Here is a 27,687-nt window from a genome sequence, read left to right on the forward strand (position 1 = left end):
GCCTCTAGCACTGAGATGTCTAGCACTGAGATGTCTTAGACCGCTGAACCAGGGTCTGTGAGATGTGAACCAGGGTCGCCTCTAGCACTGAGATGCCTTAGACCGCTGAACCATGTCTTAGACCTCTGAACCAGGGTCTGTAGTGACGCCTCTGAGAGCACTGAGATGTCTTAGACCGCTGAACCAGGGTCTGTAGTGACGCCTCTAGCACTGAGATGTCTTAGACCGCTGAACCAGGGTCTGTAGTGACGCCTCTAGCACTGAGATGTCTTAGACCGCTGAACCAGGGTCTGTAGTGACGCCTCTAGCACTGAGATGTCTTAGAACCAGGGTCTTAGTGACGCCTCTAGCACTGAGAAGACCGCTGAATCCAGGGTCTGTAGTGACGCCTCTAGCACTGAGATGCTCTTAGACCTCTGAACCAGGGTCTGTAGTGACTAGCACTGAGATGTCTAGAACCAGGGTCTGTAGTGACGCCTCTAGCACTGAGATGTCTTAGACCTCTGAACCAGGGTCTGTAGTGACGCCTCTAGCACTGAGATGTCTTAGACCTCTGAACCAGGGTCTGTAGTGACGCCTCTAGCACTGAGATGTCTTAGACCGCTGAACCAGGGTCTGTAGTGACGCCTCTAGCACTGAGATGCCTTAGACCGCTGAACCAGGGTCTGTAGTGACGCCTCTAGCACTGAGATGTCTTAGACCTCTGAACCAGGGTCTGTAGTGACGCCTCTAGCACTGAGATGCCTTAGACCTCTGAACCACTCGGGAGACCAAGCTGCCTCACATAACAGAAACAGGCAATTACTACAAATATTAAGTACTTCCACAAATACACACGTAGACGTCCCAAACAAACACCAATACTTTAATATGTATTAACTGATCTGTATTGGTGACTATTCCCACCACGTCATGTGACATCACCTTCTTCTTCTGTTTATGGCGTGCCCGCTTGGCAGCCTTAGCGCTGTTGGCTGGTTTGTGCTCTGAGGAGTTGATGAAGTCCAGCAGCTCGTCCACGTCTCGGTGGTCGATGGAGGTGGACACGGCCGGGTCAGAGTCCCGCCTCTGGGGAAGACACTCCTCCTTGCGACGCGTCAGCCGGGACCGGAGCTTCTCTCGGATCTCTGTGTAGTTACGGCTGGTCGGAGCCGCCGGGGGCTAGAGGGAGGACAGGATATGATCAGAGGAGAGATTATCCTTCAATAGCATGCGTTTCGTTTCCCTTGTTCACTCCCCTTTAGACAACTGTAAAGGTTGGATAGGTGACAGTAACATGGCAGAAACTAGTTGAAGATTACACCTATCCAGCCATCTCAGATGTAGAGGAAGGATGGCAGAAGGGAGGAGAGCATCTTTGTGGATTGAAACCCGAGCCATAATCTCTTTTTGTTGTATGTTTATTGGCTAGAGAGAGAGAGAGACCAAGATGAAAGGTAAGGAGAGAGAGAGAGACCAAGATGAAAGGTAAGGAGAGAGAGAGACCAAGATGAAAGGTAAGGAGAGAGAGAGAGAGAGACCAAGATGAAAGGTAAGGAGAGAGAGAGAGAGAGACCAAGATGAAAGGTAAGGAGAGAGAGAGAGAGACCAAGATGAAAGGTAAGGAGAGAGAGAGAGAGACCAAGATGAAAGGTAAGGAGAGAGAGAGAGAGACCAAGATGAAAGGTAAGGAGAGAGAGAGAGAGACCAAGATGAAAGGTAAGGAGAGAGAGAGAGAGACCAAGATGAAAGGTAAGGAGAGAGAGAGACCAAGATGAAAGGTAAGGAGAGAGAGAGACCAAGATGAAAGGTAAAGAGAGAGAGAGACCAAGATGAAAGGTAAGGAGAGAGAGAGAGACCAAGATGAAAGGTAAGGAGAGAGAGAGAGACCAAGATGAAAGGTAAGGAGAGAGAGAGAGACCAAGATGAAAGGTAAGGAGAGAGAGAGAGACCAAGATGAAAGGTAAGGAGAGAGAGAGACCCAGATGAAAGGTAAGGAGAGAGAGAGAGACCAAGATGAAAGGTAAGGAGAGAGGGAGAGACCAAGATGAAAGGTAAGGAGAGAGAGAGAGACCAAGATGAAAGGTAAGGAGAGAGAGAGAGACCAAGATGAAAGGTAAGGAGAGAGAGAGAGACCAAGATGAAAGGTAAGAGAGAGAGAGAGACCAAGATGAAAGGTAAGGAGAGAGAGAGAGAGACCAAGATGAAAGGTAAGAGAGAGACCAAGATGAAAGGAGAGAGACCAAGATGAAAGGTAAGGAGAGAGAGAGAGACCAAGATGAAAGGTAAGGAGAGAGAGAGAGAGAGACCAAGATGAAAGGTAAGGAGAGAGAGAGAGAGACCAAGATGAAAGGTAAGGAGAGAGAGAGAGAGACCAAGATGAAAGGTAAGGAGAGAGAGAGAGACCAAGATGAAAGGTAAGGAGAGAGAGAGAGACCAAGATGAAAGGTAAGGAGAGAGAGAGAGACCAAGATGAAAGGTAAGAGAGAGAGAGACCAAGATGAAAGGTAAGGAGAGAGAGAGAGACCAAGATGAAAGATGAAAGGTAAGGAGAGAGAGAGAGACCAAGATGAAAGGTAAGAGAGAGAGAGAGAGACCAAGATGAAAGGTAAGGAGAGAGAGAGAGACCAAGATGAAAGGTAAGGAGAGAGAGAGAGAGACCAAGATGAAAGGTAAGGAGAGAGAGAGAGACCAAGATGAAAGGTAAGGAGAGAGAGAGAGAGACCAAGATGAAAGGTAAGGAGAGAGAGAGAGACCAAGATGAAAGGTAAGAGACCAAGATGAAAGGTAAGGAGAGAGAGAGACCAAGATGAAAGGTAAGGAGAGAGAGAGAGACCAAGATGAAAGGTAAGGAGAGAGAGAGACCAAGATGAAAGGTAAGGAGAGAGAGAGAGACCAAGATGAAAGGTAAGGAGAGAGAGAGAGACCAAGATGAAAGGTAAGGAGAGAGAGAGAGACCAAGATGAAAGGTAAGGAGAGAGAGAGAGACCAAGATGAAAGGTAAGGAGAGAGAGAGAGAGACCAAGATGAAAGGTAAGGAGAGAGAGAGAGAAGATGAAAGGTAAGGAGAGAGAGAGAGAGACCAAGATGAAAGGTAAGAGAGAGAGAGAGAGACCAAGATGAAAGGTGAAAGGAGAGAGAGAGAGAGACCAAGATGAAAGGTAAGATGAAAGGTAAGGAGAGAGAGAGACCAAGATGAAAGGTAAGGAGAGAGAGAGAGACCAAGATGAAAGGTAAGGAGAGAGAGAGAGACCAAGATGAAAGGTAAGGAGAGAGAGAGAGACCAAGATGAAAGGTAAGGAGAGAGAGAGAGACCAAGATGAAAGGTAAGGAGAGAGAGAGAGACCAAGATGAAAGGTAAGGAGAGAGAGAGAGAGAGACCAAGATGAAAGGTAAGGAGAGAGAGAGAGACCAAGATGAAAGGTAAGGAGAGAGAGAGAGACCAAGATGAAAGGTAGGAGAGAGAGAGAGAGACCAAGATGAAAGGTAAGATGAGGTAAGGAGAGAGAGAGAGACCAAGATGAAAGGTAAGGAGAGAGAGAGAGACCAAGATGAAAGGTAAGAGAGAGAGAGAGAGACCAAGATGAAAGGTAAGGAGAGAGAGAGAGAGAGACCAAGATGAAAGGTAAGAGAGAGAGAGAGAGAGACCAAGATGAAAGGTAAGGAGAGAGAGAGAGAGACCAAGATGAAAGGTAAGGAGAGAGAGAGAGACCAAGATGAAAGGAGAGAGAGAGAGAGACCAAGATGAAAGGTAAGGAGAGAGAGAGAGACCAAGATGAAAGGTAAGGAGAGAGAGAGAGACCAAGATGAAAGGTAAGAGAGAGAGAGAGACCAAGATGAAAGGTAAGAGAGAGAAGAGACCAAGATGAAAGGTAAGGAGAGAGAGAGAGACCAAGATGAAAGGTAAGGAGAGAGAGAGAGACCAAGATGAAAGGTAAGGAGAGAGAGAGAGAGACCAAGATGAAAGGTAAGGAGAGAGAGAGAGACCAAGATGAAAGGTAAGGAGAGAGAGAGAGACCAAGATGAAAGGTAAGGAGAGAGAGAGAGACCAAGATGAAAGGTAAGGAGAGAGAGAGAGAGACCAAGATGAAAGGTAAGGAGAGAGAGAGAGACCAAGATGAAAGGTAAGAGAGAGAGAGAGAGACCAAGATGAAAGGTAGGAGAGAGAGAGAGAGACCAAGATGAAAGGTAAGGAGAGAGAGACCAAGATGAAAGGTAAGGAGAGAGAGAGAGACCCAGATGAAAGGTAAGGAGAGAGAGAGACCAAGATGAAAGGTAAGAGAGAGAGAGAGACCAAGATGAAAGGTAAGGAGAGAGAGAGAGACCAAGATGACCAAGATGAGAAGAGTACCAAGATGAAAGGAGAGAGACCAAGATGAAAGGTAAGGAGAGAGAGAGAGAGACCAAGATGAAAGGTAAGAGAGAGAGAGAGACCAAGATGAAAGGTAAGGAGAGAGAGAGAGAGACCAAGATGAAAGGTAAGAGAGAGAGAGAGACCAAGATGAAAGGTAAGGAGAGAGAGAGAGAGACCAAGATGAAAGGTAAGGAGAGAGAAGAGAGACCAAGATGAAAGGTAAGGAGAGAGAGAGACCAAGATGAAAGGTAAGGAGAGAGAGAGAGACCAAGATGAAAGGTAAGGAGAGAGAGAGAGAGACCAAGATGAAAGGTAGACCAAGATGAAAGGAGAGAGAGAGACCAAGATGAAAGGTAAGAGAGAGAGAGAGAGACCAAGATGAAAGGTAAGGAGAGAGAGAGAGACCAAGATGAAAGGTAAGGAGAGAGAGAGAGACCAGAGATGAAAGGACCAAGATGAAAGGAGAGAGAGAGAGAGACCAAGATGAAAGGTAAGGAGAGAGAGAGAGAGACCAAGATGAAAGGTAAGAGAGAGAGAGAGACCAAGATGAAAGGTAAGGAGAGAGAGAGAGAGAGACCAAGATGAAAGGTAAGGAGAGAGAGAGAGACCAAGATGAAAGGTAAGGAGAGAGAGAGAGACCAAGATGAAAGGTAAGGAGAGAGAGAGAGACCAAGATGAAAGGTAAGGAGAGAGAGAGAGACCAAGATGAAAGGTAAGGAGAGAGAGAGAGAGACCAAGATGAAAGGTAAGAGAGAGAGAGAGAGACCAAGATGAAAGGTAAGGAGAGAGAGAGAGAGACCAAGATGAAAGGTAAGGAGAGAGAGAGAGAGACCAAGATGAAAGGATGAAAGGTAAGAGAGAGAGAGAGACCAAGATGAAAGGTAAGGAGAGAGAGAGACCAAGATGAAAGGTAAGGAGAGAGAGAGACCAAGATGAAAGGTAAGGAGAGAGAGAGACCAAGATGAAAGGTAAGGAGAGAGAGAGAGACCAAGATGAAAGGTAAGGAGAGAGAGAGAGACCAAGATGAAAGGTAAGGAGAGAGAGAGAGAGAGACCAAGATGAAAGGTAAGGAGAGAGAGAGAGTGTTGCAAGAGCAGTGGGTTGGATTCCGAGCCATGCTGGCAGTGGTACATCGTACATGTGCAACACAGGCAGAGGGTTAAGGCTGTTGGACCACCCGAAGGTCACCCGAAGGTCACATTGAACAACCAAATGGGTTTACATTTGGCCCCAACGTGAACACAATGTTTGCCAAGTGAAAAGCCAAGTGCTCCATACATTCAATCACAATCCATTACTAAAGAGCGGTGTCCAAAGAACTTGGCAGTAGCAGCTACTACTAAACTTACTTTTGTCACTCACTGTTTATACTGTTTATACTGTTCATGCTATTTCAATAAATTACTAAGTGTGCCATACTATAAATTAGGAATGAGAATTGCCAGGGACCTCAATATTCTATATGTATTGCGATTCGGGACTGTGATTTTATTGCGAGTCGAGACTGTGATTTTATTGCGATTCGAGACTGTGATTTTATTGCGATTCGAGACTGTGATTTTATTGCGATTCGAGACTGTGATTTTATTGCGATTCGAGACTGTGATTTTATTGCGATTCGAGACTGTGATTTTATTGCGATTCGAGACTGTGATTTTATTGCGATTCGAGACTGTGATTTTATTGCGATTCGAGACTGTGATTTTATTGCGATTCGAGACTGTGATTTTATTGCGATTCGAGACTGTGATTTTATTGCGATTCGAGACTGTGATTTTATTGCGATTCGAGACTGTGATTTTATTGCGATTCGAGACTGTGATTTTATTGCGATTCGAGACTGTGATTTTTATTGCGATTCGAGACTGTGATTTTTATTGCGATTCGAGACTGTGATTTTATTGCGATTCGACGGCCCAAACATATTGGCCGTGCGGCTGTCTACGAGAACCCGTCGCATGCCTCATCGTTGGAGGGAAAAGCAGTTATATTTTGGTGGAAATTGTGATTTCGGTTGTTTTGGATACTTTAAAACTATTTTCATTATAGTAATTATTTAGCTCAATGTGAAAACGCAAGCTCATACTTCCCTGGGAGAGTGTCGCAGCCGACACAAGAGAACAGGCTACAAATCAATGACGTTTGGCTGGTTTAGACACAGAATAATTAGCTAGCCAGCTAGTAATGTAGTAAGATAATGTCATTCACAATCAACTATTTTTTATTTTGTCTACAGGTAGCCAGCCGTACACCGAAGCCAACGCTCATAAAAAGGGTTGCACTTTCTTCTGACGTTGTTTGATCAGTGCGTAGGCCCACTGATCGGTGTGTAGGCCCATTGATCAGTGTGTAGGCCCATTGATCAGTGTGCAGGCCCATTGATCAGTGTGCAGGCCCATTGATCAGTGTGTAGGCCCATTGATCAGTGTGTAGGCCCATTGATCAGTGTGTAGGCCCATTGATCGGTGCGTAGGCCCATTGATCAGTGTGTAGGCCCATTGATCAGTGCGTAGGCCCATTGATCAGTGCGTAGGCCCATTGATCGGTGCGTAGGCCCATTGATCGGTGCGTAGGCCCATTGATCGGTGCGTAGGCCCATTGATCAGTGTGCAGGCCCATTGATCAGTGTGTAGGCCCATTGATCAGTGTGCAGGCCCATTGATCGGTGTGTAGGCCCATTGATCAGTGTGTAGGCCCATTGATCAGTGTGCAGGCCCATTGATCGGTGTGTAGGCCCATTGATCAGTGTGTAGGCCCATTGATCGGTGTGTACATTTACATTTAAGTCATTTAGCAGACGCTCTTATCCAGAGTGTAGGCCCATTGATTGGTGTGTAGGCCCATTGATCGGTGTGTAGGCCCATTGATCAGTGTGTAGGCCCATTGATCGGTGTGTAGGCCCATTGATCGGTGTGTAGGCCCATTGATCGGTGTGTAGGCCCATTGATCGGTGTGTAGGCCCATTGAACGGTGTGTAGGCCCATTGATCGGTGCGTAGGCCCATTGATCGGTGCGTAGGCCCATTGATCGGTGCGTAGGCCCATTGATCGGTGCGTAGGCCCATTGATCGGTGCGTAGGCCCATTGATCGGTGCGTAGGCCCATTGATCGGTGCGTAGGCCCATTGATCGGTGCGTAGGCCCATTGATCGGTGCGTAGGCCCATTGATCGGTGCGTAGGCCCATTGATCATAGGCCCATTGATCGGTGCGTAGGCCCATTGATCGGTGCGTAGGCCCATTGATCGGTGCGTAGGCCCATTGATCGGTGCGTAGGCCCATTGATCAGTGCGTAGGCCCATTGATCAGTGCGCAGGCCCATTGATCAGTGTGCAGGCCCATTGATCAGTGTGTAGGCCCATTGATCAGTGTGTAGGCCCATTGATCGGTGTGTAGGCCCATTGATCAGAGTGTAGGCCCATTGATCAGTGTGTAGGCCCATTGGACAGGCCCATTGGACAGGCCAGCATGCTGACGGACAGGAGGTCGTGTTTCTAATCAAATTCTAATCAATTAATCAAATTCTAATCAATTATACCTTGATCCAAGTTGGCTGAACTTGAAGTCTAAATATTAGCTGGCAACTCACTAACACGCCCCTCCCACTCACACCAAGCCCCTCCCACTCTCACCAAGCACCTGGCTACTCACTAACACGCCGCTGGCTACTCACTAACACGCCCCTCGCACTCACAACAAGCCCCTCGCACACACACCAAGCCCCTGGCTACTCACTAACACGCCCCTCGCACTCACACCAAGCCCCTCCCACTCACACCAAGCCCCTGGCTACTCACTAACACGCCCCTCCCACTCACACCAAGCCCCTGGCTACTCACTAACACGCCCCTCCCACTCACACCAAGCCCCTCCCACTCACACCAAGCCCCTGGCTACTCACTAACACGCCCCTCCCACTCACACCAAGCCCCTCCCACTCACACCAAGCCCCTGGCTACTCACTAACACGCCCCTCCCACTCACACCAAGCCCCTCCCACTCACACCAAGCCCCTCCCACTCACACCAAGCCCCCCACTCACACCAAGCCCCCCACTCACACCAAGCCCCTCCCACTCACACCAAGCCCCTGGCTACTCACTAACACGTGGGCTTGTTCTTGAGAGACTGTTTATGAGACCGGTGTTCATTTACTATAATGGCTGCTACATTAGTTAATGTGTATTATGCACGATTCAGGTTAAATCTGTAACCAAAAGGTCATTTTTTATAGAAGACCTGAAAGTCAGATCAGGGAATATTGCAAACAATAAAAGGCAGGTACAACTTTTTGATAGAACAATGAAATTATTAGAGGTTCTTATGATTATGGAAGGCATATATTCAGCCTCAGGTCAAATTTACCAAAACCTGAATTCATTAGATTAACCAATAGGCTACCTGCCACCTCTACACTCTAACCAATAGGCTACCTGCCACCTCTACACTCTAACCACTAGGCTACCTGCAGCCTCTACACTCTAACCACTAGGCTACCTGCAGCCTCTACACTCTAACCACTAGGCTACCTGCCACCTCTACACTCTAACCACTAGGCTACCTGCCTCCTCTACACTCTAACCACTAGGCTACCTGCCACCTCTACACTCTAACCACTAGGCTACCCTGCCACCTCTACACTCTAACCACTAGGCTACCTACCTCCTCTACACTCTAACCACTAGGCTACCTACCACCTCTACACTCTAACCACTAGGCTACCTGTCTCCCCTACACTCTAACCACTAGGCTACCTGCCATCTCTACACTCTAACCACTAGGCTACCTGCCATCTCTACACTCTAACCACTAGGCTACCTGCCACCTCTACACTCTAACCACTAGGCTACCTGCCGCCTCTACACTCTAACCACTAGACTACCTACCTCCTCTACACTCTAACCACTAGGCTACCTGCCACCTCTACACTCTAACCACTAGGCTACCTGCCTCCTCTACACTCTAACCACTAGGCTACCTGCCTCCTCTACACTCTAACCACTAGGCTACCTGCCTCCTCTACACTCTAACCACTAGGCTACCCTGCCACCTCTACACTCTAACCACTAGACTACCTGCCTCCTCTACACTCTAACCACTAGGCTACCTGCCTCCTCTACACTCTAACCACTAGGCTACCTGCCTCCTCTACACTCTAACCACTAGGCTACCTGCCACCTCTACACTCTAACCACTAGGCTACCTGCCACCTCTACACTCTAACCACTAGGCTACCTGCCACCTCTACACTCTAACCACTAGGCTACCTGCCTCCTCTACACTCTAACCACTAGGCTACCCTGCCGCCTCTACACTCTAACCACTAGGCTACCCTGCCACCTCTACACTCTAACCACTAGGCTACACTCCAGGCCCTGCCGCCTCTACACTCTAACCACTAGACTACCCTGCCACCTCTACACTCTAACCACTAGACTACCCTGCCTCCTCTACACTCTAACCACTAGGCTACCCTGCCCCCTCTACACTCTAACCACTAGGCTACCCTGCCTCCTCTACACTCTAACCACTAGGCTACCCTGCCACCTCTACACTCTAACCACTAGGCTACCCTGCCGCCTCTACACTCTAACCACTAGGCTACCCTGCCACCTCTACACTCTAACCACTAGGCTACCCTGCCACCTCTACACTCTAACCACTAGGCTACCCTGCCACCTCTACACTCTAACCACTAGGCTACCTGCCACCTCTACACTCTAACCACTAGGCTACCTGCCACCTCTACACTCTAACCACTAGGCTACCTGTCTCCCCTACACTCTAACCACTAGGCTACCTGCCATCTCTACACTCTAACCACTAGGCTACCTGCCATCTCTACACTCTAACCACTAGGCTACCTGCCACCTCTACACTCTAACCACTAGGTTACCTGCCTCCTCTACACTCTAACCACTAGGCTACCTGCCACCTCTACACTCTAACCACTAGGCTACCTGCCACCTCTACACTCTAACCACTAGGCTACCCTGCCCCCTCTACACTCTAACCACTAGGCTACCTGCCGCCTCTACACTCTAACCACTAGGCTACCCTGCCCCCTCTACACTCTAACCACTAGGCTACCCTGCCTCCTCTACACTCTAACCACTAGGCTACCTGCCACCTCTACACTCTAACCACCTCTCTAAAATTGACCTGAATTCAGTAGATTCTTGCTGAATGGTTTAAATGTATTTGATCGCTAATTCTTTCATGATTTCATTTTTTTAGGGATTTGTTGTTGACAGCTCATAAATCTGACTGAAATGTATTATTTATGCTCTCGATATGTATCTGTTATTTTAACAATATAATCTTTAGTTCTAGTAATGATTATTAAATGCATCAATTCCAGCAGTTATTGTTTTAATAATAATAATAATAATAATACTACATCTCTTCTGAAACAAGCCGTTTTCTCTCAGGCCTCATTAGAAAACAATATCACACATCTTCCCTGTTTTATGGGTTTTAACTTTGTGGCTTTACTTTAAAAGCTCATAACTCAGGTTCTGATAAATAAATCTGTGATTTAAAAAATAAAAAATACAAAATTTAATCTGGATTTGAAACCGTTTGTAGTTTTCAGAACTATATATATATATATAAAAATAGAACCGTCACTTTGACGATGTCACGTGTGACTGCTGCAGAACAACAAGCCTCGTGTTTTAGATATAAAGAGTTTTTAAAGTGAGTTTTGGTTTTGATCAGTCTTGGAAATCAAAGTGCTGGAAACAAATTGCCTCGCTATTTAAAAAGAAGACGAAGGACAAGCTATGAAGGGAAAATACTGGAGTTTTGGTGTAGGTATAGCAGACTAGCGCAAAAATAATATTGCCATATTGTCAAAAATATTGTAACAGTGCATTTGTAAAGTATTCAGACCTCTTGACTTTTTCCACATCGTTACGGTACAGCCTTGTTCTAAAATGGATTAAAATAGTTTTTTCCCCCTCATCAATCTACACACAACACCCCATAATGACATCACAACACCCCTCCATCACTACTATACATCACACCACCCCATAATGACATCACAACACCCCATAATGACATCACAACACCCCATAATGACATCACAACACCCCTCCATCACTACTATACATCAAAACACCCCATAATGACATCACAACACCCCTCCATCACTACTATACATCACAACACCCCACAATGACATCACAACACCCCTCCATCACTACTATACATCACAACACCCCATAATGACATCACAACACCCCTCCATCACTACTATACATCACAACACCCCATAATGACATCACAACACCCCTCCATCACTACTATACATCAAAACACCCCATAATGACATCACAACACCCCTCCATCACTACTATACATCACAACACCCCATAATGACATCACAACACCCCTCCATCACTACTATACATCACAACACCCCACAATGACATCACAACACCCCTCCATCACTACTATACATCAAAACACCCCATAATGACATCACAACACCCCTCCATCACTACTATACATCAAAACACCCCATAATGACATCACAACACCCCTCCATCACTACTATACATCACAACACCCCACAATGACATCACAACACCCCTCCATCACTACTATACATCAAAACACCCCATAATGACATCACAACACCCCTCCATCACTACTATACATCAAAACACCCCATAATGACATCACAACACCCTCCATCACTACTATACATCAAAACACCCCATAATGACATCACAACACCCCATAATGACATCACAACACCCCTCCATCACTACTATACATACCGCGTTGTGTCCGAAGAACTCACAGTAGCAGCAGTCACAGTACTTCCCATCCTTCTGGTTGTTTGAGGAGGAAGCACAGGAGCTCCTCTCAGAACTAGAGTCCGCCGTCCTCCCCCCTCCCTCCAGCTGCAGAGAACAGGGGTGACACAACCCCCGCCCCGTTAGACAGCTTATGTCCTTTACAGTGACGCCTGGTCCCTGGAGCATGGACAGGGATGCAGAGAACAGACAGTCAGATGTAGAGACAGAGAGAGACAGAAACCATGTTGACTTTTAGAAGAATTCAGCAGTGATGACAGGTAGAACCATGTCTCATCACTAGATTCTAGAGCAGTGATGACAGGTAGAACCATGTCTCATCACTAGATTCTAGAGCAGTGATGACAGGTAGAACCATGTCTCATCACTAGATTCTAGAGCAGTGATGACAGGTAGAACCATGTCTCATCACTAGATTCTAGAGCAGTGATGACAGGTAGAACCATGTCTCATCACTAGATTCTAGAGCAGTGATGACAGGTAGAACCATGTCTCATCACTAGATTCTAGAGCAGCAGACAGGTAGAACCATGTCTCATCACTAGATTCTAGAGCAGTGATGACAGGTAGAACCATGTCTCATCACTAGATTCTAGAGCAGTGATGACAGGTAGAACCATGTCTCATCACTAGATTCTAGAGCAGTGATGACAGGTAGAACCATGTCTCATCACTAGATTCTAGAGCAGTGATGACAGGTAGAACCATGTCTCATCACTAGATTCCAGGGAGGTCATCTGAAATAATGACTGTGTTCCAGTATCTCATGCAAATCGTTTAGTGTCCTCGCATGTTAGCGTGAAATGTACGACTGCATTTAATAAAATGTCTCTGCATTAGGGCAACACTCCCCAAACAAACACATCAAAGAGTTTGACATTTAGTCAGTGGTTTTCAATTTAACCAGCTAAATAGTATTAGCAATCTGTTTGCAATCGAGCAATACATTTGATGGACCTACAGTGGCAAGAAACAGTATGTGAACCCTTTGGAATTACCTGGACTTCTGCATACATTGGTCATAGATGAAGATCAGATCAAATTTGAAGTCACAGCAATAGACAAACACAGTCTGCTTAAACTAATAACACACAATTATATGTTTTCATGTCTTTATTGAACACACCGTGTAAACACTCGCAGTGCAGGGTGGGAAAAGAATGTGAACCCTTGGATTTAATAACTGGTTGACCCTCCTTCGGCAGCAATAACCTCAACCAAACGTTTTCTGTAGTTGCGGATCAGACCTGCACAACGGTCAGGAGGAATTTTGGACCATTCCTCTTTACAAAACTGTTTGAGTTCAGCAATATTCTTGGGATGTCTGGTGTGAACTGCTCTCTTGAGGTCATGCTACAGCATCTCAATCTGGTTGAGGTCAGGACTCTGACTGGGCCACTCCAGAAGGTCAGGACTCTGACTGGGCCGCCCCAGAAGGTCAGGACTCTGACTGGGCCGTACCAGAAGGTCAGGACTCTGACTGGGCCGCCCCAGAAGGTCAGGACTCTGACTGGGCCGCCCCAGAAGGTCAGGACTCTGACTGGGCCGCCCCAGAAGGTCAGGACTCTGACTGGGCCGCCCCAGAAGGTCAGGACTCTGACTGGGCCGCCCCAGAAGGTCAGGACTCTGAGGACTCTGGGCCGCCCCAGAAGGTCAGGACTCTGACTGGGCCGCCCCAGAAGGTCAGGACTCTGACTGGGCCGCCCCAGAAGGTCAGGACTCTGACTGGGCCGCCCCAGAAGGTCAGGACTCTGACTGGGCCGCCCCAGAAGGTCAGGACTCTGACTGGGCCGCCCCAGAAGGTCAGGACTCTGACTGGGCCGCCCCAGAAGGTCAGGACTCTGACTGGGCCGCCCCAGAAGGTCAGGACTCTGACTGGGCCGCTCAGAAGGTCAGGACTCTGACTGGGCCGCTCCAGAAGGTCAGGACTCTGACTGGGCCACTCCAGAAGGTCAGGACTCTGACTGAGCCACTCCAGAAGGTCAGGACTCTGACTGAGCCACTCCAGAAGGTCAGGACTCTGACTGGGCCACTCAGGTTGAGGTCAGGACTCTGACTGGGCCACTCCAGAAGTTCAGGACTCTGACTGGGCCACTCCAGAAGTTCAGGACTCTGACTGGGCCACTCCAGAAGGTCAGGACTCTGACTGGGCCACTCCAGAAGTTCAGGACTCTGACTGGGCCACTCCAGAAGGTCAGGACTCTGACTGGGCCACTCCAGAAGGCGTATTTTCTTCTGTTGAAGCCATTCTGTTGTTGATTTCCTTCTGTGTTTTGGGTCGTTGTCCTTTTGCGTCACCCAACTTCTGTTGAGCTTCAATTGGCGAACAGATAGCCTAACGTTCTCCTGCAAAACGTCTTGATGAACTTCTGGTTGAATTCATTTTCCCGTCGATGATAGCAAGCTGTCCAGGTCCTGAGGCAGCAAAGCAGATTCAAACCATGATGCTCTCTCCACCATACCTTACAGTTGGGTTTGGTGTTGGTCTTCTGTGCTGTGCCTTTTTTCTCCACACATAGTGTTGTGTACCTTCCCAACAACTCAACTGTAGTTTCATCTGTCCACAGAATATCTTTGCCAGTAGAGCTGTGGAACATCCAGGTGCACTTTTGCAGATTTTAGAAGTGCAGCAATGTTTTTTTTGGACAGCAGTGGCTTCTTCCGAGTGGCTTCTTCCGTGGTGTCCTCCCATGAACACCATTAGTGTTTTACGTATCGTAGACTCGTCAACAGAGATGTTAGCATGTTCCAGAGATTTCTGTAAGTCTTTAGCGGACATTCTAGGATTCTTCTAAACCTCATTGAGCATTCTGCGCTGTTCTCTTACAGTCATCTTTGCAGGACGGCCACTCCTAGGGAGAGCAGCAACAGTGCTGAACATTTCTCCATTTATAGACAATGTGTCTTACCCTGGACTGTTGAACGTCAAGTCTTTTAGAGATACTTTTGTAACTCTTTCCAGCTTTATGCAAGTCAACAATTATTAATCTTAGGTCTTCTGAGATCTCTTTTGTTCGAGGCATGGTTCACATCAGGCAATGCTTCTTGTGAATAGCAAACTCAAATGTTGTGAGTGTTTTTTCTGGGGCAAGGCAGCTCTTACCAACATCTCCAATCTCGTCTTATTGATTGATTGGACTCCAGGTTAGCGGCCTCCTGACTCCAATTATCTTTTGGAGAAGTCATTAGCCTTGGGGGGGTTCACATACATTCACAACCTACACTGGGAATGTTTAAATGACACATTCAATATAGACAAGAAAATTACAATAATTAGTGTGTTATTAGTTTAAGCAGACTGGGTTTGTCTGGATTTAGATGATTTAGATGAAGATCAGATCACATTTTATGACCAATTTATGCAGAAGTCCAGGTCATTCCAAAGGGTTCACATACTGTTTCTTGCCATTGTACATCGTTCTCCCATCTAATTCCTGTGAAACTATCTACAAAACTACCAACCTGCAGGCGCCAGCGGTCAGGTGTCCCACGTTGGGAGAGGGCAGCGCCCCCCCACTGTGGCCATTACAGGGGTGGTTACAGCCCATCTGGGAGGGGCCCAGTTTGCTGTGCTGGCCGTTCACGGGAGGAATGTGTGAGTTCTTACATGCCAAGGGCTTATGGAGGGCCGCTGCTGAGCAGTCAGGGCCACCCAGGGCCCCCAGCTTGGCCCCTGTTGGGCAGTCAGGGCCACCCAGGGCCCCCAGCTTGGCCCCTGCTGGGCAGTCAGGGCCACCCAGGGCCCCCAGCTGCTGGCCCCTGCTGGGCAGTCAGGGCCACCCAGGGCCCCCAGCTTGGCCCCTGCTGGGCAGTCAGGGCCACCCAGGGCCCCCAGCTTGGCCCCTGCTGGGCAGTCAGGGCCACCCAGGGCCCCCAGCTTGGCCCCTGCCACGGGACGTGAAGGTTTGGTACCAGCGGGGAGAAGGGGCGTGAGCAGCTAGACCGGGAGAGGAGGAGGAGGATGTGACATGGCCGTGCTGCTGCCCTCCGGAGCTCTGCTTGAGGGGCAGGAGAGAGGAATGCTGAGAGGAGGAGGAGGAGAGGCCAGTGGGGCTGTTGGGGGGGACAGACAGGTCTGAGTGTTGGTGGTGGTCGCTGGGGTGGAATGCTTCCCCTGGAGGACAGAGGAGAGACAAGTGTTGAGTGGAATATTGGACAAACATAGTTGTGATTCCCAGTGGTTACAGATGTCTGTTTGTCTCTAGAAGTGTAACCCATGGGCCATATCTCTGCATGTCTCTAGATTAATAATCTATGGGCCATATCTCTGCTTCTCTCTAGAGGTGTAATCTATGGGCCATAACTCTGCTTCTCTCTAGATTAATAATCTATGGGCCATATCTCTGCTTCTCTCTAGATTAATAATCTATGGGCCATATCTCTGCTTCTCTCTAGATTAATAATCTATGGGCCATATCTCTGCTTCTCTCTAGAGGTCTAATCCATGGGCCATATCTCTGCTTCTCTCTAGATTAATAATCTATGGGCCATAACTCTGCTTCTCTCTAGATTAATAATCTATGGGCCATATCTCTGCTTCTCTCTAGATTAATAATCTATGGGCCATATCTCTGCTTCTCTCTAGAGGTGTAATCTATGGGCCATATCTCTGCTTCTCTCTAGATTAATAATCTATGGGCCATATCTCTGCTTCTCTCTAGATTAATAATCTATGGGCCATATCTCTGCTTCTCTCTAGATTAATAATCTATGGGCCATAACTCTGCTTCTCTCTAGATTAATAATCTATGGGCCATATCTCTGCTTCTCTCTAGATTAATAATCTATGGGCCATATCTCTGCTTCTCTCTAGAGGTGTAATCTATGGGCCATATCTCTGCTTCTCTCTAGATTAATAATCTATGGGCCATATCTCTGCTTCTCTCTAGATTAATAATCTATGGGCCATAACTCTGCTTCTCTCTAGATTAATAATCTATGGGCCATATCTCTGCTTCTCTCTAGATTAATAATCTATGGGCCATATCTCTGCTTCTCTCTAGAGGTGTAATCTATGGGCCATATCTCTGCTTCTCTCTAGAGGTGTAATCTATGGGCCATATCTCTGCTTCTCTCTAGATTAATAATCTATGGGCCATATCTCTGCTTCTCTCTAGATTAATAATATATGGGCCACATCTCTGCTTCTCTCTAGAGGTGTAATCTATGGGCCATAACTCTGCTTCTCTCTAGATTAATAATCTATGGGCCATATCTCTGCTTCTCTCTAGATTAATAATCTATGGGCCATATCTCTGCTTCTCTCTCTAGAGGTGTAATCTATGCGCCATAACTCTGCTTCTCTCTCTAGAGGTGTAATCTATGGGCACAATCCTTCCCTGAGATTTGTGTGTGTATGCATTAATAATGCGCCATTGTCAACAGGACACGTGAACAGTAATTCAGGTTAGATGCCGGTATGTCTTGAATTTTCTGTGTCCTAAAAAGTGTGGAGAAAGAGAAATCTCACCAGGCGGTGTTGGTCGTCGGCACATGGTCTTGAAGTGCTTTGGGGTGGTCTTACAGAGGTCCCCGGAGGTAGAGAGCGGGTTCCCGGGGGAAGAACCACTGGAATTCTGGGAAGGGTGGCTGTAGGGGCACACTTTGGCCCCAGGCGTTTTAGCAGATTTCCCAGGAGCCTCGTGAGAGACTCGCTTCTCATGACACGCTGGTCCCCCTGTTCCTATTGGACCAGAGGAGGAGGGATAATGAAGAGGAGAGAAGGAAGAAGGTTTTACTCAGAGGAGTAACAGGTTGTGTTTCTGTAGTCAGCTGAAGTCGTTCCCCTCCATTTTGTCAGTGTAAATGTCGGCAAACGCTACAATTTTGTTAAAGTAAATGAATTGAAAACCACCTGCCAAATAATGAAATGTCTAAATTAGTTAGCATCTGTTTACGACTTAACCTTGAGAGATCTGAGCAGAGAGAGAGAGAGAGAAAGAGAGCGAGAGGAGCGAGGCAGAGAGCGAGAGAAGAGAGGCAGAGAGCGAGAGGAGCGAGAGCAGAGAGAGAGACAGAGAGAGACAGAGAGACAGAGACAGAGAGAGAGAGGAGAGGCAGAGAGCGAGAGAGAGAGACAGAGACAGAGAGAGAGAGGAGAGGCAGAGAGCGAGACAGAGAGACAGAGACAGAGAGACAGAGACAGAGAGAGAGAGAGAGAAGAGAGGCAGAGAGAGAGAGAGAGAGAGACAGAGAGAGAGCGAGAGAGATGTGAGGTCAAGGTGTGTTTACCTTGCTGTGCGTGCGAGGCAGTGCTGTGGTTGCAGTGGATCCCTCCATTGTTGTGAGCCGAGTTCCAGAGACCAGAGAGCTTGTGGGCTGAGAGGAAGGAGGATGGGTCCCAGTCTACCGAGCTCTGCTCTGGGTAACCTTCACTACAGCTCTGAGCCCTACACAACGATGAGTGGGACAACGGAACCTGGGGGAGGGGGGATGCTAGTTCAGGACATGGTTGATGGGTACAGCCCCCCCACTAACATTTGATGCTGTAGCTATGTGCTCTAAAGCAGTATTCAGATCCATAGGATGTAGTGATCACAATATAGTAGCCATATCTAGGAAAACCAAAGGCTGGAACTAATATAGTGTATAAGAGGTCATATCTAGGAAAACCAAAGGCTGGAACTAATATAGTGTATAAGAGGTCATATCTAGGAAAACCACAGTTCCAAAGCTTTGGGGCTTTTCATCTTCAATTAAATGTTGGGCGCAAAAAGGCTCTGCGCCACCATTCATTGAATCAGATTCGTCACTAAACCCACTGATATTGACAAATACTTTAATGATTTAAAAAAAAATGTATTGGCAAGATTAGCAAACGTAGGGATGACATGCCAGCAACAAACACTAAATATTTATTTATTTTACCTTTATTTAACCAGGCAAGTCAGTTAAGAACAAATTCTTATTTTCAATGACGGCCTAGGAACAGTGGGTTAACTGCCTGTTCAGGGGCAGAACGACAGATTTGTACCTTGTCAGCTCGGGGAGTCAAACTTGCAACCTTCCGGTTACTAGTCCAACGCTCTAACCACTAGGCTACCCTGCCTGATCAAATTATTAAAAGACAAGCATTGTTACCAACCCATAGTAAATTTCTGGGGAAAAATGGTGTTTGCCCAAATACACTGCTATTTCACAGTAAACAAATTGACAACATAATTTCAGCACGCTGATAGGGAAGGACACTCAACAAGCACAGCACTTACACAAATGACAGATGATTGGCTGAGAGAAATTGATGATAAAAAAAGGTTGTGGGAGGCTGTTTTGTTAGACTTCAGTGGGGCTTGTGACATTATGGATCATAGTCTGCTGCTGGAAAAACGTATGGCTTTACACCCCCTGCTATAATGTGGATAAAGAGTTACCTGTCTAACAGAACACAGAGGGTGGTATGGCTTTACACCCCCTGCTATAATGTGGATAAAGAGTTACCTGTCTAACAGAACACAGAGGGTGTTATGGCTTTACACCCCCTGCTATAATGTGGATAAAGAGTTACCTGTCTAACAGAACACAGAGGGTGTTATGGCTTTACACCCCCTGCTATAATGTGGATAAAGAGTTACCTGTCTAACAGAACACAGAGGGTGGTATGGCTTTACACCCCCTGCTATAATGTGGATAAAGAGTTACCTGTCTAACAGAACACAGAGGGTGGTATGGCTTTACACCCCTGCTATAATGTGGATAAAGAGTTACCTGTCTAACAGAACACAGAGGGTGTTATGGCTTTACACCCCCTGCTATAATGTGGATAAAGAGTTACCTGTCTAACAGAACACAGAGGGTGTTCTGTAACCTTTATTTAAACAAACTGGGAAAGTCAGTTAAGAACAAATTATTATTTATATTGCCGGCCTACCGGGGAACAGTGGGTTAACTGCCTTGTCCAGGGGAACAGTGGGTTAACTGCCTTGTCCAGGGGAACAGTGGGTTAACTGCCTTGTTCAGGGGAACAGTGGGTTAACTGCCTTGATCAGGGGAACAGTGGGTTAACTGCCTTGATCAGGGGAACAGTGGGTTAACTGCCTTGATCAGGGGAACAGTGGGTTAACTGCCTTGTTCAGGGGAACAGTGGGTTAATTGCCTTGTTCAGGGGAACAGTGGGTTAATTGCCTTGTTCAGGGGAACAGTGGGTTAACTGCCTTGATCAGGGGAACAGTGGGTTAACTGCCTTGATCAGGGGAACAGTGGGTTAACTGCCTGTTCAGGGGAACAGTGGGTTAACTGCCTTGTACAGGGGAACAGTGGGTTAACTGCCTTGATCAGGGGAACAGTGGGTTAACTGCCTTGATCAGGGGAACAGTGGGTTAACTGCCTGTTCAGGGGAACAGTTGGTTAACTGCCTTGTTCAGGGGAACAGTGGGTTAACTGCCTTGTTCAGGGGAATAGTGGGTTAACTGCCTTGTTCAGGGGAACAATGGGTTAACTGCCTTGTTCAGGGGAACAGTGGGTTTAACATGAATAATGTGCTCCCCCGTTTAACATGAATAATGTGCTCCCCCGTTTAACATGAATAATGTGCTCCCCGTTTAACATGAATAATGTGCTCCCCGTTTAACATGAATAATGTGCTCCCCGTTTAACATGAATAATGTTAACTGCCCCGTTTAACATGAATAATGTGCTCCCCCGTTTAACATGAATAATGTGCTCCCCGTTTAACATGAATAATGTGCTCCCCGTTTAACATGAATAATGTGCTCCCCTTTTAACATGAATAATGTGCTCCCCGTTTAACATGAATAATGTGCTCCCCTGTTTAACATGAATAATGTGCTCCCCGTTTAACATGAATAATGTGCTCCCCGTTTAACGTGAATAATGTGCTCCCCGTTTAACATGAATAATGTTTTTATTCTCCTTTAAACTACTACTACTAGTAGTATGATTAATGGTTGAAGCTATTCAGGGAAATTGTCCCATGAACAATCACACCTATTATCAAACTTATTTCATTTCAAAACTTGACATTTCTCTAGTATAGAGCAAGATCAGCAAAATGCCTGTGATAAGTGACCGGTCGGTGGCGATCCTTTTAGGTTTATCATCCCAGCTCTACTCCAACCTCATGGGTCTGTCTGGGTCTTACACGACTAGTTACTCTACATGACCAAAAGTATGTGGACACCTGCTTGTTGAACATCTCATTACAAAATCATAGGAATTAAAATGGAGTTGGTCCCCTTATTTGCTGCTATAACAGCCTCCACTCTTCTGGGAAGGCTTTCCATTAGATGTTGGAACATTGCTGCTATAACAGCCTCCACTCTTCTGGGAAGGCTTTCCATTAGATGTTGGAACATTGCTTGCTTAAGAGCCTCCACTCTTCTGGGAAGGCTAGATGTTGGAACATTGCTGCTATAACAGCCTCCACTCTTCTGGGAAGGCTTTCCACTAGATGTTGGAACATTGCTGCTATAACAGCCTCCACTCTTCTGGGAAGGCTTTCCACTAGATGTTGGAACATTGCTGCTATAATAGCCTCCACTCTTCTGGAAAGGCTTTCCACTAGATGTTGGAACATTGCTGCTATAACAGCCTCCACTCTTCTGGGAAGGCTTTCCACTAGATGTAGGAACATTGCTGCTATAACAGCCTCCACTCTTCTGGGAAGGCTTTCCACTAGATGTTGGAACATTGCTGCTATAACAACCTCCACTCTTCTGGGAAGGCTAGATGTTGGAACATTGCTGCTATAACAGCCTCCACTCTTCTGGGAAGGCTAGATGTTGGAACATTGCTGCTATAACAGCCTCCACTCTTCTGGGAAGGCTTTCCACTAGATGTTGGAACATTGCTGCTATAACAGCCTACACTCTTCTGGGAAGGCCTTCCACTAGATGTTGGAACATTGCTGCTATAACAGCCTCCACTCTTCTGGGAAGGCTTTCCACTAGATGTTGGAACATTGCTGCCATAACAGCCTCCACTCTTCTGGGAAGGCCTTCCACTAGATGTTGGAACATTGCTGCTATAACAGCCTACACTCTTCTGGGAAGGCCTTCCACTAGATGTTGGAACATTGCTGCTATAACAGCCTCCACTCTTCTGGGAAGGCTTTCCACTAGATGTTGGAACATTGCTGCCATAACAGCCTCCACTCTTCTGGAAAGGCTTTCCACTAGATGTTGGATCATTGCTGCGGGGCCACAAGAGCATTAGTGAGGTCGGTCACTGATGTTGGGGGTGATTAGGCCTGGCTCACAGACGTTCCAATTCATCCCAAAGCTTTTCGATGGGGTTGAGGTCAGGGCTCTGTGCAGGCCAGTCAAGTTATTCCACACACCGATCTCGACAAACCATTACTGTATGGACCTCACTTTGTGCCTGGGGCATTGTCATGCTGAAACAGGAAAGGGCCTGACCCCCAATTGGTGGAGGGATTCATCACTCCAGAGAACACCTTTCCACTGCTCCAGAGTCCAATGGCGGCGAGCTTTACACCACTCCAGCTGACGCTTGGCATTGTGCACGGTGATCTTAGGCTTGTGTGTGGCTGCCCTGCCATGGAAACCCATTTCACGAAGCTCCCAACGAACAGTTGTTGTGCTGACGTTGCTTCCAGAGGCAGTTTGGAACTCGGTAGTGAGGGTTGCTTCCAGAGGCAGTATGGAACTCGGTAGTGAGGGTTGCTTCCAGAGGCAGTATGGAACTCGGTAGTGAGGGTTGCTTCCAGAGGCAGTTTGGAACTCGGTAGTGAGGGTTGCTTCCAGAGGCAGTATGGAACTCGGTAGTGAGTGTTACTTCCAGAGGCAGTATGGAACTCGGTAGTGAGTGTTACTTCCAGAGGCAGTTTGGAACTTGGTAGTGAGTGTTACTTCCAGAGGCAGTATGGAACTCGGTAGTGAGTGTTACTTCCAGAGGCAGTATGGAACTCGGTAGTGAGTGTTACTTCCAGAGGCAGTATGGAACTCGGTAGTGAGTGTTACTTCCAGAGGCAGTATGGAACTCGGTAGTGAGTGTTACTTCCAGAGGCAGTATGGAACTCGGTAGTGAGTGTTACTTCCAGAGGCAGTTTGGAACTCGGTAGTGAGTGTTACTTCCAGAGGCAGTATGGAACTCGGTAGTGAGGGTTGCTTCCAGAGGCAGTATGGAACTCGGTAGTGAGTGTTACTTCCAGAGGCAGTTTGGAACTCGGTAGTGAGGGTTGCTTCCAGAGGCAGTATGGAACTCTGTAGTGAGTGTTACTTCCAGAGGCAGTTTGGAACTCGGTAGTGAGGGTTGCTTCCAGAGGCAGTATGGAACTCGGTAGTGAGGGTTGCAACCCGAGAACAGATGATTTTTAATGCGCTAAAACACATTCAGCACATGTGCATTGCATTTAAATACGTAAAGTGTTTATGTAAAAACGCCTCTAAGACAGAAAGTATATTTTCTCAAGAATCCACATGAATAACACTACCTCAGTGCCTCAGTGCTTTGTGAAGAGAGAAGTCTGACAGAGAACAAACAGCTTCCAAAGAGACAGGATTCTTAGATGTGGTATTCATTTAGCCATGCAGAATGGAGCACTGTAACACCACAAACAGCCACAGGATAGCAGTACTGACACTGCCCGTATCCATCCACAGTACTGACACTGCCCGTATCCATCCACAGTACTGACACTGCCCGTATCCATCCACAGTACTGACACTGCCCGTATCCATCCACAGTACTGACACTGCCCGTATCCATCCACAGTACTGACACTGCCCGTATCCATCCACAGTACTGACACTGCCCGTATCCATCCACAGTACTGACACTGCCCTTATCCATCCACAGTACTGACACTGCCTGTATCCATCCACAGTACTGACACTGCCCGTATCCCATCCCAGCACTCAGACACTGCCTGTATCCATCCACAGTCCCTCACTCTTACCGGTGCAGGTGTCTCCTGGGCACTCAGTCTCTCCTCCTCCTCTCCCTCCCTCTCTTACCGGTGCAGGTGTCTCCTGGGCACTCAGTCTCTCCTCCTCCCTCTCTTACCGGTACAGGCGTCTCCTGGGCACTCCATCTCTCCTCCTCCTCCTCTCCATCCCTCTCTTACCGGTGCAGCCGTTTCCTGTGCGCTCCGTCTCTCCTCCTCCTCCCTTCCTCCTCCTCTCCATCCCTCTCTTACCGGTGCAGGTGTCTCCTGGGCACTCAGTCTCTCCTCCTCCTCCCTTCATCCTCCTCTCCATCCCTCTCTTACCGGTGCAGGTGTCTCCTGGGCACTCAGTCTCACCTCCTCCTCCTCTCCCTCCCTCTCTTACCGGTGCAGGTGTCTCCTGGGCACTCAGTCTCTCCTCCTCCCTCTCTTACCGGTACAGGCGTCTCCTGGGCACTCCATCTCTCCTCCTCCTCCTCTCCATCCCTCTCTTACCGGTGCAGCCGTTTCCTGTGCGCTCCGTCTCTCCTCCTCCTCCCTTCCTCCTCCTCTCCATCCCTCTCTTACCGGTGCAGGTGTCTCCTGGGCACTCAGTCTCTCCTCCTCCTCCTCTCCATCCCTCTCTTACCGGTGCAGGTGTCTCCTGGGCACTCAGGTCCTCCTCCTCTCCCTCCTTCCTCCCTCTCTACCGATGCAGGTGTCTCTGGGCACTCAGTCCTCCTCCTCCCTCTCTTACCGATGCAGGTGTCTCCTGGGCACTCAGTCTCTCCTCCTCCCTCTCTTACCGGTACAGGTGTCTCGTGGGCACTCAGTCTCTCCTCCTCCTCCTCCTCCTCCTCCTCTCCATCCCTCTCTTACCGGTGCAGCCGTTTCCTGTGCGCTCCGTCTCTCCTCCTCCCTTCCTCCTCCTCTCCATCCCTCTCTTACCGGTGCAGGTGTCTCCTGGGCACTCCGTCTCTCCTCCTCCTCCCTTCCTCCTCCTCTCCATCCCTCTCTTACCGGTGCAGGTGTCTCCTGGGCACTCAGTCTCTCCTCCTCCTCCCTTCCTCCTCCTCTCCATCCCTCTCTTACCGGTGCAGGTGTCTCCTGGGCACTCAGTCTCTCCTCCTCCTCTCCTTCCCTCTCTTACCGGTGCAGGTGTCTCCTGGGCACTCAGTCTCTCCTCCTCCTCTCCATCCCCCTCTTACCGGTGCAGCCGTGTCCTGTGCGCTCCGTCTCTCCTCCTCCCTTCCTCCCCTCCTCCTCCTCCTCCTCTCCCTCCCTCTCTTACCGGTGCAGCCGTTTCCTGTGCGCTCCGTCTCTCCTCCTCCTCAACGCTCTTCCGACAGCTCTGGCAGATCCAGAGTGGCACCTCTCCCAGTAGAGACTGGCTTAGCGAAGGCACGGTGTCGGACAGCTTCTGGCCCGGCACCTCTCTGAGCAGGGCCTGGGACAGGGCTGGGACAGCGTCAGCTAGCTTCGCCCCGTGGCCCCCAGGCAGACCGTTGGCTGAGCTCGCCCCCCAGTCCTTAAACTCACGGTGACACAGGAGGCAGCAGGTGTGCATTGGCTGGGGGAGGGCGAAAGAGAGGTGAGCCAGTGACATTAGGAATGCAGTGGAGAGGAGAGAGAGGTCAATCATCTAGGTGAAGGACAGGTGGAAGATGGGAGGAGAAGAGAGGAGGAGGATGGGGAGGAGAAGAGAGGAGGAGGATGGGGAGGAGAAGAGAGGAGGAGGATGGGGAGGAGAAGAGAGGAGGAGGATGGAGGAAGAAGAGAGGAGGAGGATGGGGAGGAGAAGAGAGGAGGAGGATGGGGAGGAGAAGAGAGGAGGAGGATGGGGAGGAGAAGAGAGGAAGAGTATGGGGAGGAGAAGAGAGGAGGAGAAAAACTAGGAGAATAGAGAAAAGGGGAGGATGGAAGAGGGTTGGAGGAGAGCAGAGAGGAGGATGTTTTAGGTCAAGATCGGGGTGGAGGAGAAAATGGGGTCTGAGGAGAGGTGGATGTTAGTGAGATTGACATGGAGCATGATTGAAGTTGTCCTCTGGACACTGATCTAAGGTCAGGTTTTTAACACAGAGATTAGAATTTCACGAGTAATATCTGACCATGTTGACAATGATCACAACAATATTTTGTATTGCAAAGAGGAAGTAAAAGTTGGCCATGGCGCCAGCTTGGCACATGTAGTGGTTTCTTAGAACAAACAGTGGCTAAAATGTAGTGATTTCATGTGTCCCATGTCCACACTAGCTAGTGGTCTGCTGGTACAGTAAGCTTTGTTTACTACCACAATAACCCATTCACCTACAAGGCCGTCCATGTAATGTTTCGGTTAAAACTGCGACGCATACATATATATATGACACTTGAGATGGGCAGAGAAAATGCTAACTTCACAAAAGCAAAGCCATGCAATGGTGCAATGGTGCTAGTCAAACGTTCACACTATTTACAGCTAAAGTCAGTCAGAAGACTACTACCCCTCGGGGATGTGGTTTGTTAGTCAACGAGCACGTGTAGTTACAGTACCGGCGCACGGTATATATGGTGTACCAGCATGTCAGTAAACTTTCCATATGGGGCGGCAAGGTAGCCTAGTGGTTAGAGCGTTGGACTAGTAACCGGAAGGTTGCGAGTTCAAACCCCTGAGCTGACAAGGTACAAATCTGTCGTTCTGCTCCTGAACAGGCAGTTAACCCACTGTTCCCAGGCCGTCATTAAAAATAAAAATATGTTCTTAACTGACTTGCCTGGTTAAATAAAGTTAAAAATGGTCACTAGGAGCTAACAAACTAGATACAATTTTAACAGCAACAATGTCAATCTTGCGGCTGACACTAACTACCATTAAAATGCAGACTGGTATATCTTTAGCCTAGTTGACTAAAACTAATGTGAATGTGTGTATTTATTGATGGCTGGCACAATTTACAACGCTGGCTAATTTTGAATGATTTATTAAAAAGCGAGTGGAGCGAAATAGATTTGTAAATGAACAACAACAAAAAAAAATACAATCCCTGGAGCACTAGTTAGTTATGCAACTTAATCACCACCCAAACACAGAAGGAATTAACGTTAACAGAAATACAAGGTATGGCCCTAACCTTAACCTCTTTAGTTAGCCCACTAGTTATTTGTATTTATTGCGCTTAACTAACGTTACCTGGTTCGCCCTGGCCGCCAGTCTATCCAGCCCTGCATCCCCGCCAGCTGCATCTCCGGGAGAAACGGGGCTCTTCGATATGCTCTGTTGTCCGGACACCAGCTCCTTGCTCCCGACTCCTTGTTGTTTGCTTTTCTTCCTCGCCATCACGCAGATCTCGGATATATCCTTGGGTCAAGGTAGCACTAGTTTAGAGATGTTAAAAAAGCACGGTTTCGATTTGTTCTAGGATCACAAATGGTCACCCTATCTTCTCCAGTCGAGACAACAGTCAATATGGCGGAGCGCTGCCACACTCTGGGGGTTCATAGGTCAAAGATAGTGCTGGCAAAATGGCTTCACCGTGATGAAGCTAAGCAGTCGCCATGTTGAGTGAGGGCAACGGTTCCAAGGAAAATCACACAGTATAACGTTTTGTAAAAAATAAAATAAAAAATCTCTGGTGTACAAGCTACAAAATTGGTGCATTTAACATTTTGCATTTATTGGCATTATGAATATTTCCACCTGAACTATTA

The 27,687-nt window shown here is 47.8% G+C and overlaps 1 pseudogene; it reads right to left on the reverse strand.

Moving 5' to 3' along the window:
• Positions 1 to 27,448, reverse strand: part of LOC124011688 — a 36,824-nt pseudogene extending 9,376 nt beyond the window's left edge.
• Between the last annotated feature and the right edge of the window lie 239 nt (positions 27,449 to 27,687).

This window comes from Oncorhynchus gorbuscha, linkage group LG23 (assembly GCF_021184085.1).
Source record: "Oncorhynchus gorbuscha isolate QuinsamMale2020 ecotype Even-year linkage group LG23, OgorEven_v1.0, whole genome shotgun sequence".
NCBI lineage: Eukaryota > Metazoa > Chordata > Actinopteri > Salmoniformes > Salmonidae > Oncorhynchus > Oncorhynchus gorbuscha.